Source organism: Amphiura filiformis, chromosome 12 (assembly GCF_039555335.1).
Source record: "Amphiura filiformis chromosome 12, Afil_fr2py, whole genome shotgun sequence".
Lineage (NCBI taxonomy): Eukaryota > Metazoa > Echinodermata > Ophiuroidea > Amphilepidida > Amphiuridae > Amphiura > Amphiura filiformis.
This window is the reverse complement of record NC_092639.1, coordinates 12,934,651-12,945,512: the sequence shown is the minus strand read 5'-3', so window position 1 is coordinate 12,945,512 and position 10,862 is coordinate 12,934,651.

Genomic DNA, 10,862 nt, shown 5'->3' with positions numbered 1-10,862 from the left:
TCAAACTTGGTGGGTGGGTGCATCTTGACCCGAGACAGAACCGGTTTGTATTGGTTAGTGGGTCAAGGTCACTGAGGTCATCTAGGGTTCATCTGAGGTCAAATTAGTAAAAACTGTCGTATGGGCATGAAACTTGGTGGGTTCAGTCAACATTTAAAGCCAAATTTGTGGAAGGTCATTTCAAGGTCACCAGGGGTCATCTGAGGTCAAATTAGTAAAACTGTCGATGGGCATGAAACTTGGTGGGTACAGTCAACATTTAAAGCCAAATTTTTGGAAGGTCATTTCGAGGTCACCAGGGGTCATCTGAGGTCAAATTAGTAAAACTGTCGGATGGGCATGAAACTTGGTAGGTACAGTCAACATTTAAAGCCAAATTTTTGGAAGGTCATTTCAGGGTCACCAGGGTCATCTGAGGTCAAATTAGTAAAAACTGTCATATGGCATGAAATTTGGTGGGTGCAGTCAACATTTAAAGCCAAATTTTTGGAAGGTCATTTTGAGGTCACCAGGGGTCATCTGAGGTCAAATTAGTAAAAACTGTTGGATGGGCATGAAACTTGGGGGTACAGTTAACATTTAAAGCCAAATTTTTGGAAGGTCATTTCGAGGTCACCAGGGGTCATCTGAGGTCAAATTAGTAAAACCTGTCATATGGGCATGAAACTTGGTGGGTACAGTCAACATTTAAAGCCAAATTTTGGAAGGTCATTTCTGGGTCACCAGGGGTCATCTGAGGTCAAATGAGTAAATACTGTCGTATGGGCATGACACTTGGTGGGTACAGTCATCATTTAAAGCCAAATTTTGGGAAGGTCATTTCGAGTCCACCAGGGGTAATCTGAAGTCAAATTAGTAAAAACTGTTGCATGGGCATACAGTCACCATCAGCCAGATAATCGTGCCCAGCCGATAACCGCCAAATTCATTTACCTCTACCAAAGTAATCGCAAAAGCAGGCGGTCACGAAAGCAGGCGAGACTCGTGGTTCGAGAACCGCCTTGTTTCTTTTGCGCGCGAGTACCCCATACACTAGGTTGACGAAATGTGGCATATTAATAAAGCTGCCCTGTCGACGTACTTAAGAAGAAGGAGATGCACGCTCGAAACAGGTGCCTCAATGCTTCGACGTCATGGCCTTGCCAAGACGGGAAAAAAGCAACAATTGATCTACAATAGGTCATTTTCTAAAAAAGTTCGTATCTTTAGACATTCAATGAAGCAGACACAGCTTATTCAGTAGCAAAGTCATTGTTAGTCTCAATGCTTAAATAGAGAATCTATTATGAATTGCCATTTCATATTCTTCCTGTTTCTGAGTGCTATGGATGATTACCATACTAAAGAGAAAGTTTTAGTAATCTTAATTTCAGTAAAACTATTTTCACTGTATTTTAAACAATAATTAGAGGCAATATCAAATATGATTCTCACATGAAGCTTAAGGTCCATTCAGAGATTTTCTATGCAAAGTATTCTGTCTAACTGCACCACCAACCAGTGGCATCTTGAAAAGTTAGGGGGGGGGGGCGTTTGGCCTGAATTGACTAAAGGTGGCTCATTTTGCCAAAAAGTGGTGGAACATGTCGCTAGTCTCTCCAGGATTGGCACCCATGCCACCAACGATCAACAATTAATTATTGGTTTAGATCACATTATATCTAATCCATTGCATAACATGCTAATAACCTGCTCTGATAGTGTAAAAATGCTCTGCTCTGTGCATGCTCGCCATTGCTCGGTGTCTACTGCTAGCGCCATACCATGCCTGAATAAGGTAGCCTTGTGCGTTAAGTGGAAGTACCGTATTCATTCTAATAAGCGCCATGTCATTTTGGGTGAGCGCTTATTTTTTACCTGGTTTACCTAATTTGTTTGTTAGGGGCGTTTATTAGAGACAAATTTATGTATGTTATAAATGGGTCCTGAGACGTTCTAGTAGCTTTTCTGATACGTAGAAAATGTATTGGAAGTTTACACAGGACTTCTAGTCCTCCAGCTATTTCACTGTATGTGTATTGACGTCTATCCGTCACTTCAACATTGATGATACCCTTTAGCAAATTGAAAATACCCTGGGTGGGCGCTTGGGGCATGGCCGCTTGGGGCATGGCCGCTTATTGGAATGAATACGGAAATACTTAACTCATATATAATATTCTTTTTGGTGTTCGATCATGTTTTTAGCAGAGTGCTTCACATTTGCCATTTGTCGGTCTTAGTAACACATATGCTTATTCCAAATATGCAAAAATCTGAATTTTGATTAATTATAGGCTGCGCTGGTTCAGCAAATTGCTGAATGGGCCTTTAAGTAAATCAAGCTTCTGTTGATATGTATATCAATAATTTTAATGTTTTAATGTCTTGCTTAATTAATTTACTATTAAAAATAAGATATTTGTACGAGTATGAAACAGTATTTAGAAATCATGGTGTTATATATAAATGTATGCTATTGAATTTTCATTAATTGCAAATTCTTTGCCAACTATGATGAACTACAACTAGAAGTATATTTTATGAATACAAGTTATTATTAAATATTTTATATAGCAAATATTATATTTGAATTTTTAATTAAATGTATGTGTAAATAGATGTTATTAAATGCTGCTTTAATTGTTTGTATTAAATATAGAAATGTTTTACAATACTAAGGGACCGTTCACAAACACTTGTAAGGGGGGGCCTGATGCAAAAAATGTCATCCGCAAAATTTTTTGGAGCCCCCCCTTTACAGACCTCAAAAATTTCAGGGCCCCCCCCTTTTTACATGAAAATTATGGGTCAACCCCATAGAAAAGCATATAAACTTAATTTTTCCTGGAAACTTTGTGGTCAGTTTTTTCACCCCCCCCCCTTAGGAGGGTCAAAAATTGTCAGGCCCCCTTTTTGCATCAGGCCCCCCTAACAAGTGTTTGTGAATGGTCCATAAAATCAAGAAATGTTTTGTTTCTAATAATGAATGGGTTATTCCAGTTGAAATCCATACACCCCCTATAGATGATGGGACCTTAATCATCCACACAGGGAGTGTGAATTTCAAATGGCACTACCTGAATGGATGACTCCATTTGAAATCTACACCTGCTGTGTGGAAGATTAATGTTATTTTCTTCCATAGGGTGTATGGATTTCAACTGGAACTGCCAAATGCTTGATGTAGAAAGTATCCTATTTTTAGAAAGCTTTCAATGTCTAACTTCCTTATGCAAAGAAATAACTTCCTATTAAAATATTGAATTTGATGTTCCATGAATGTACTTGGGTCATAGTTTGTGTAATCTTCCTTATTTTAGAAAAATACCTATTGCAAAATAAAAGGTCCACAATTGCTACAGTCAGTCTACTCTGAAATACAAAGTACCGAAGTGGATGTACGCATTGTGCCGACTTTGAAGGCATGCATACCTGCAGCGCTACGCACTGTTTACACGCTGTATACTCGGGCATTGTCACTTTGTACTTCAGAGAGGACAAACTGTATGTTATGACACGTTTCAAATAAACAAAAAGTTTTTCTCCAAATAAAAAAATATATAATAAAAGTTATTGGTTGCTTATTTTGTTTTACACACCTGGGGTCCATTTCACTAAACTTTTAACCCTTCGCAACTCTAACTGTTTGTAAAGTTACGAATACCCAACACTAGACATAACTTTACGATGGGTCCCTGTAGTAAATCCCTATTACTTACGAAGGGTAACATTCGTAAGTAAGTTTAGTGAAATGGAACTTACGACTGGTCATAAGTTACAAACGATTTTGAGGGCGGGGAACGTAGAACTTGTGGACCCTTTATGCATTTGAATAATTTTTCATGAATTTTGACCTGATCTGATCATATTAGTTTTAATTTTGAAGTATGACTTATCAACACCATTTGATTTTTCAATCTTATTTTTGATATCATGTGTTACTAATAAATATTTTTAAAGTTTGATCAGTGAAGTTTGAATTACAAGCACCGTTTGATCAAATTGTGATTTTTTTTTTAATTTGATAAAAATCACTGCGATAGCTATCGGAGATGCAGGTACCCACACATTAAATTGTGTCCGAGTCCTCTGAACATGCCTATGGTGCAGGCCAATGTCTAAAAAGTAGATCTCACACCTTGTGCTGTACACTAACTAGTAGCATTGGATTATCACGGACATTCACCTTGCTAAGTTTCCTCGTTTTTCAATTTTTCATGAGTAGAGGCTTTTACAACAGGTATCAATAACAAACAATAAAGTTTTAATAAGTACCATAAAATGGGGTAACTTCGGTCAGCGGGTAACTTTGGTCAGTCAAATATATTTTTTTAAATGGTCATATTTTCATACAGCAATATTGTTTTTAGTCGTATTTGGTGTCAATTTGTTAAGAAATATATTTGGAAGAAATAATAGTCGCTCATGTCCAATTTCCTCGAAGTTTACGAAAAAATCGGGATTTTTGACCAAAAATTAGCATTTTTTTACATTTTTTTCAGAAAAAATAAAAATCGATATTTGTGAGCAAAAATGTGTGCTTGATTAATTTTGCAAGGGGTCAAATGTCACAAAAAACCAACAACTTACCCATATACAGCGAAGATCAATTTTTTAATATTTTTTTTCTTCATGGAAAAAAAATAATACTCTGACCAAAGTTGCCCCAAATGCGGGGTAACTTTGGTCAGGCTATTTTTAAGCCCTAGGGCACCCTTACAAAATTATTTAAAAATCTTTTTCAACTTCAAGGTGTAGAAGGGCACCCTAATGTCATAAAAAAGAGATAATTAGAAATATAATTGGTTTTGTTTGGAAGCAGTGGTTTAAAAACTCTGAAAAGTGCCAAAGGTTACCCCATTTCACGGTAAGCTGTCTTATTGATGGCATACCAGTTGATGAAGTCACAGCCACATCTAATGAAAGCAATCCAACGACATACCCATTAGCCTTTTCGAGATACGGTGGACACAATAGGATGGCGCTGCACGAAGTGGGTAAAGGCTTTTGAATTTGTTGTGTTTTACCCAGATTGAATACTGCCCTCCTATTGTGTATGCAGGGCCCCCTTGGAGATCAGTATCAGTTACTAAAGGGGCTACTGGTTAAAGAAAGAAAATAAATAAATATGCCATACCTTGAAAAGGCTAATTGCATCTTATTGCTTTACAATTAGTCTAATATCATCCGATCAGGACAGGACACATATAAATAATAATTTACATTGTGTGATAGTGTTTCACTTACTAAATTACTAATTTCATGTTTTCATAAAATCGTATCTTCCCATGCAACACAATACTTTAAATTTAATATGTGACACACCCGGCCCCCCAACTCAACACAAAAGTTGACAACCATGAGAGTTAAATTACCAAATCTTTCAAAGGCCCCCTTTTGCAATGATTTTTCATCAAATCCTTTTTCATGCAAAATCAATGACAAAATTTGGTCAAAAACAACCCCTTTTTTGTAGTTTTTAATGACCAGAATTTCAAACACCTCTTTTCAATGATTAGAATTTCAAACACCCCTTATCAATGACACAAAATATTGACATAAAATTTCTGGATTTTCTCAAGTACCCCTTTTTCCAAATTTCCCGGATAGTGCAAATTAAATACCCCTATTTTGCTGATTTCACTGTCAAATTTCACGGACAGTGCAAAATAAATACCCCATATTTTGCCAATTTCGCGGTCCTTGCTACTTGTAAAAAAATAACCCCTTTTCTTCACAATTTGGTAACTCTCATGGTTGTCAACTTTTATGTTGAGTTGGGGGGGGGGGGCGGGGTGACACAATCAAGGGAAATGAGTCGGATGTCGCTAATATTGATTTTGAGATATTGGCAAAGAAAGTGTTCTTTTGTTTTATACTGTTTTTAGCGATTGATAAATTGACATACTTCGCAAAGAAAAGTCGTATTAACATGGGGTTTTCAGTTTCTGAAAGCTCTAAATGTCCTCTTTAGAAACATATGTAAAACTCATTTTCAACCAGGGTCGACATGTGAGTCATTCCCCTTGATCATGTCACATATTGGTATAAATTCTGGTATTTATAAATATATTGATGTTGATACTGATTTTGATATTGATAGTTCCATGTGTTGTAAAAGAAAGTTTTAAAAAACTAGTTTTTAGTATGAAAACATTGTTTCATCTATTTTTTATCATCATCAATTTGTTGAGCACTGTCGTCATTCTGTTTTGATTTTTACAAAGCAAACATTTTTTTAATAACTTAAAAAGCCATATGTAGTATAGTTTGATTTATATACCTCGTATATAGATTCCTCTCATCTCATTGGTTGAATGTGCAGTCATTGAATTAACTATGCCCTCAAAATGAACTATGGACCGGTCCATGGAAATGAACTATGGACCGGTCACGTGCGTCCCGATCAAACTGCGCAATCGCAACATCCACGTATCTATTCGGTATATAAAACAAATATTGACTGCTTTATTCGGGACATGGTTAAGATTACAGGCCCGCGGTGATCTCAAAACCATGCTATGACCCTCGGCTGCGCCTCGGGTCATAGCATGGTTTTGAGATCACCTTGGGGCACCTATAATCTTAACCATGCCCCTCATAGCAGTCAATATTTGTATAATATTCATATTTATAGCTGTATGAAGCACTTGCATAGATTTTACCACACAAGAGAGAAAACAGGCAACAGCTTTCAGTTTCCCTCATACCGTAAAAACTTGATAGTTAGCATATGTGCTTACTATCAAGCACTTTTAAAACATGCAAACATGAAGTGCCCCATCCACAAAAGTGTAAAGGGTTTTGAGCAAATCATCAATGCACATAGTTATATACGAACAAGTAAACCTGCAAATTTGTGTCTCAACCCCATTAGCTCAGTTGGTAAAGCACCAGACTTTGGTACAATTTCATATTTTCAAAAGCTTACATGACTTTATTTTTAAAAAATTACCGCAAAGATTGTAAATCTTGAAAGTAACCATGGTAACATGTTGTTGTGACAACAAAATGGAAACTCAGAGTTATTTATGGGATGATATGAAGAACGTCTGAAGTGTTAATTAAATTGGTTTAATGTTGTGTTATACAAAGGTCACATGAAAATATTCCCCTAAGGCGACAAAAAAAGAAAACCCTGTTCTACGGGCCCGACCGACCCAGATTTTGAAAAAATTGGGAAAAAACTTTTCCTGTACAAATGAATGCCGACCCAAATTTAGGAAATTTCAGGAACAAAATTTTTTTTAGTATTTTCTCAAATTGCAATTTATTTACAGATTTTGGTGATTTTTTGGGTCATTTCAAAAAAAAAAAAAGAAAAAAAAGGCCGACCGACCGACCCTAGTTGAAAGGTACGTCCGCCCGTAGAACAGGGTTTCTTTTTTTCGTCGCCTTATCTAGCAATATTAAATTTGTATTCACAGACAATAAGGGGAATTTTAGTTTAATACTGAGATTCACTAATCCATTTGAACAATATGTGGATGTTCAGATAATTATATTATGTGTCACTTGTTTTGTTCCTCTTTCATAATTGCATGGTCTCTCTATTACATTAGGGGATGTGCAATAATTATCAGCCCCCCCGGGGGGGGGGGAAAATTTCCGAACGGCTGGCCAAAAATCGCTTGCCCCCTTGAACATGTCAAATTTTGGGATCCCAAATTCCAAACTTTAAATGGTCTAGATGTATGTTCTGGCGCAGCGAGCAGGAAAATTTGCATATATTTAAGCGTTTCCGTACCGTTTTCCTAAGCCTTTTTAAAGCATTTTATTAAAAAGGTGCCCGTGAATCGTGCCAAAAATCGCTTGCCCCCCTCTCGGCTTGCCAAAAATTGCTTGCCCCCCCTTCGTCTAGCCAAAAATTTCTTGCCCCCCAATTTTACCCTCCCCAGGGCTCAATAATTATTGCACAGCCCCTTACCAGATTACACCAGTATGCTATCAGTATAATTGTACATTATGATATTGAAAAAAATATGTACATATGTGACGTGTCATGTCAAAAGGAGACACTTTTGGGCAGGTTATAAATTTTGAGGTTTTTACATATCTTAAATATAGAGATATTTTGCTCCACAACGCCGTTTTCCGCAATGAAATCGGACATTCCTAAGTGATAATATTGAGGTCGTAATTTATGGTATTATAAAATTGGAAATTGAGATATCGGCCTTTAAAAATATTATTGACAATGTTGAGAGTAGGAATTACGTTGAAAAATGTCTCAAAAAATACAAGATGCCAGTTACATTCCGGTCTGAAACTATCATAACATCACAAATTCGCAACAAACCCAAATTGTAAAAAAATCAGCCCTGGCCAGATTTTTGGCTATTTATACCCGCATGCGAAGCATGAACGGGTATATTGCCATTCTGTGGTTTCATCTCCTCCTCCTCCTCCTCCTCCTCCTTCTCCTATCAAACACATCATTCTGTCAAGGCTAGCGCTAAAACTACAAGGGCCCCAGGGCCCATATATGGTACACTTATGGGCCCTACCCTGTGGAAGTGCCTTTTGCCCATCTTGGCCCCAGAGGTCACAGGTCACGGGCCCCAGGGGCCCAAATGTGAAAATACGAGGCACCCCGTTTCTCATCAAATGGAGCAGCCTCAGGGCCCTGAGTTGGTCCAGTGATAGCCCTAGGGGTACTCTATATTTACAAATATCCAAGAGCCCCATATGTTATATATTATGGGCCCCAGGGGCCCAAATGTTAAAATATGGTGCAACAGATTGACAAGCCTAGCTCTACAAGTTCAAGATCACTGGGGCTCATATATGGCATATGTATGGGCCCTAAGTTGTAGATGTGCCTTTTGCTCATTTTGGCCCCAGATTTACAAGGCTAGGGGACACAGGGGCCCAAATGTTAAAACAAAGGGCCGGCCGTTTCTCAGCAAATAAAGTAGCTACAGGGTTCAGATTTGGTACACAGATAGGTCTTAATTATTATATTGTCATATGTATATATAACCTCCATATGTCACATAATATGGGCCCCAGGGCCCCAAACGCTAAAACATAGGGCCGGCCGTTACTCAGTGAATAAAGCAGCTACGATGCCCAGCTTGAGTTTACTGATAGCACTTGAAAATTATACTTCAACATATGTACATGAGCCCCATAAGTCAAATATTATGGGCCTCAGGGCCCCAAATGTTAAAACAAAGGGCCGGCCGTTTCTCATCAAATAAAGCAGCTTCAGGGCTCAGAGTTTGTACACAGATTGCACCTGAGAATTATATTGTTATATGTACATATGAGCCCCATGTGTCACATAATATGGGCCCCAGGGCCCCAAACGCTAAAATATAGGGCCGGCCATTACTCAGTAAATAAACCAGCTACAGTGCCCAGCTTGAGTCTACTGAGAGCACCTGAGAATTATACTTCAATATATGTTCATGAGCCTCATAAATCAAATACTATGGGCCCCACCAGGGCCCCAAATGTTAAAACAAAGGGCAGGTTGTTTCTCATCAAATAAAGCAGGGCTCAGAGTTTGTAGACAGATTGCACCTGAGAATTATATTGTTACTAACACCCACCCCATACACGTAGGACTAAACAGATCCACAGAGAATAGTGTAATTATAATATAGATGACATCAACGTTAAGGCTGTTCCAGTTAAATTACATACCCATTGGCTGTTCCATTTAATTTACATACTCCCTCTGAAATGGCCACAAAATAGGCTGTTCCATTTAATTTACATACTCCCTCTGAAATGGTTGTTCCATTTAATTTACATACTCCCTCTGGAATAGCTTTCACATAAGAAGTATATTGTTACTAACACCCACACACCCATCCACCCCATACACGTAGAACTAAACAGACAGATCGTATTATATCATAATAAGAAATACCAGCGTGAAGCGTTAAGGCTGTTCCATTTAAATTACATACCCATTGGCTGTTCCATTTAATTTACATACTCCCTCTGAAATGGCCCCAAAAAGGCTGTTCCGTTTAATTTACATACTCCCTCTGAAATGGCTTATGTTCCATTTAATTAACATACTCCCTCTGGAATAGTTTCCCTAATCATATTGCATAGCCTCACTGTGAGTAAGAGATACTGACAACAGCAACCTATGGAGAGTAAGAGAGACGACTCCCCGGAGAGGGGACTTTTTGCAATTTCTTTATTTTAAGTACTACGACAGTGCAACCTACTTTCAATTAAAGCTTGTGACTTGGACTTTCACTTTTTACACATTTTCTGCCCAATTGGGCGACTTTTTACAATTTCTTTATTTTAAGTCCTCAGCAAAATAATAAGGACTGTAAGTTTGGGTACACCGATAACATGCGGGTATAGCCGTATTTGTGTACAAATATATAGCCTTCTAGTTCTCCATTTACGATCCTGCCCAAAAGTGTCTCCTTTTGACATGACATGTCACATATTATTAACATACTCTCATTTATAGAACAAGCAATGTTTTGTAAGACTTTCTTCTCCCATTTCCAGAAAAAAAAAGAATATTGCGCTAGTTTAACTTTAAATATGTAAGAGAGCAATTACCTTTTTAAAAATTGTAACATCAAATTGTTTTTACATTTTAGCAAGAAAATAGGTATTATTTTAATTGATTTTTGATATTTTGATACGATGATTACAGACTGGAGAGTAGTCTTATCAATTATGTAATTCAATATCAAATTAATATACATTCATAACGTATACACTAATCCAATGAGCCAAGTGATGGTCAGAATTCATTCCGCCATTACTGGGGGCACATTCTTGGGTAGTTTGTCCACAGACACGCATGCAGTCGCATAGCTACATGTGTCGGGCTATTCCAATTAAAATCCGCACTACCCCTGTGGAAGATTTTGGAAATATCTTCTACAGGGGGA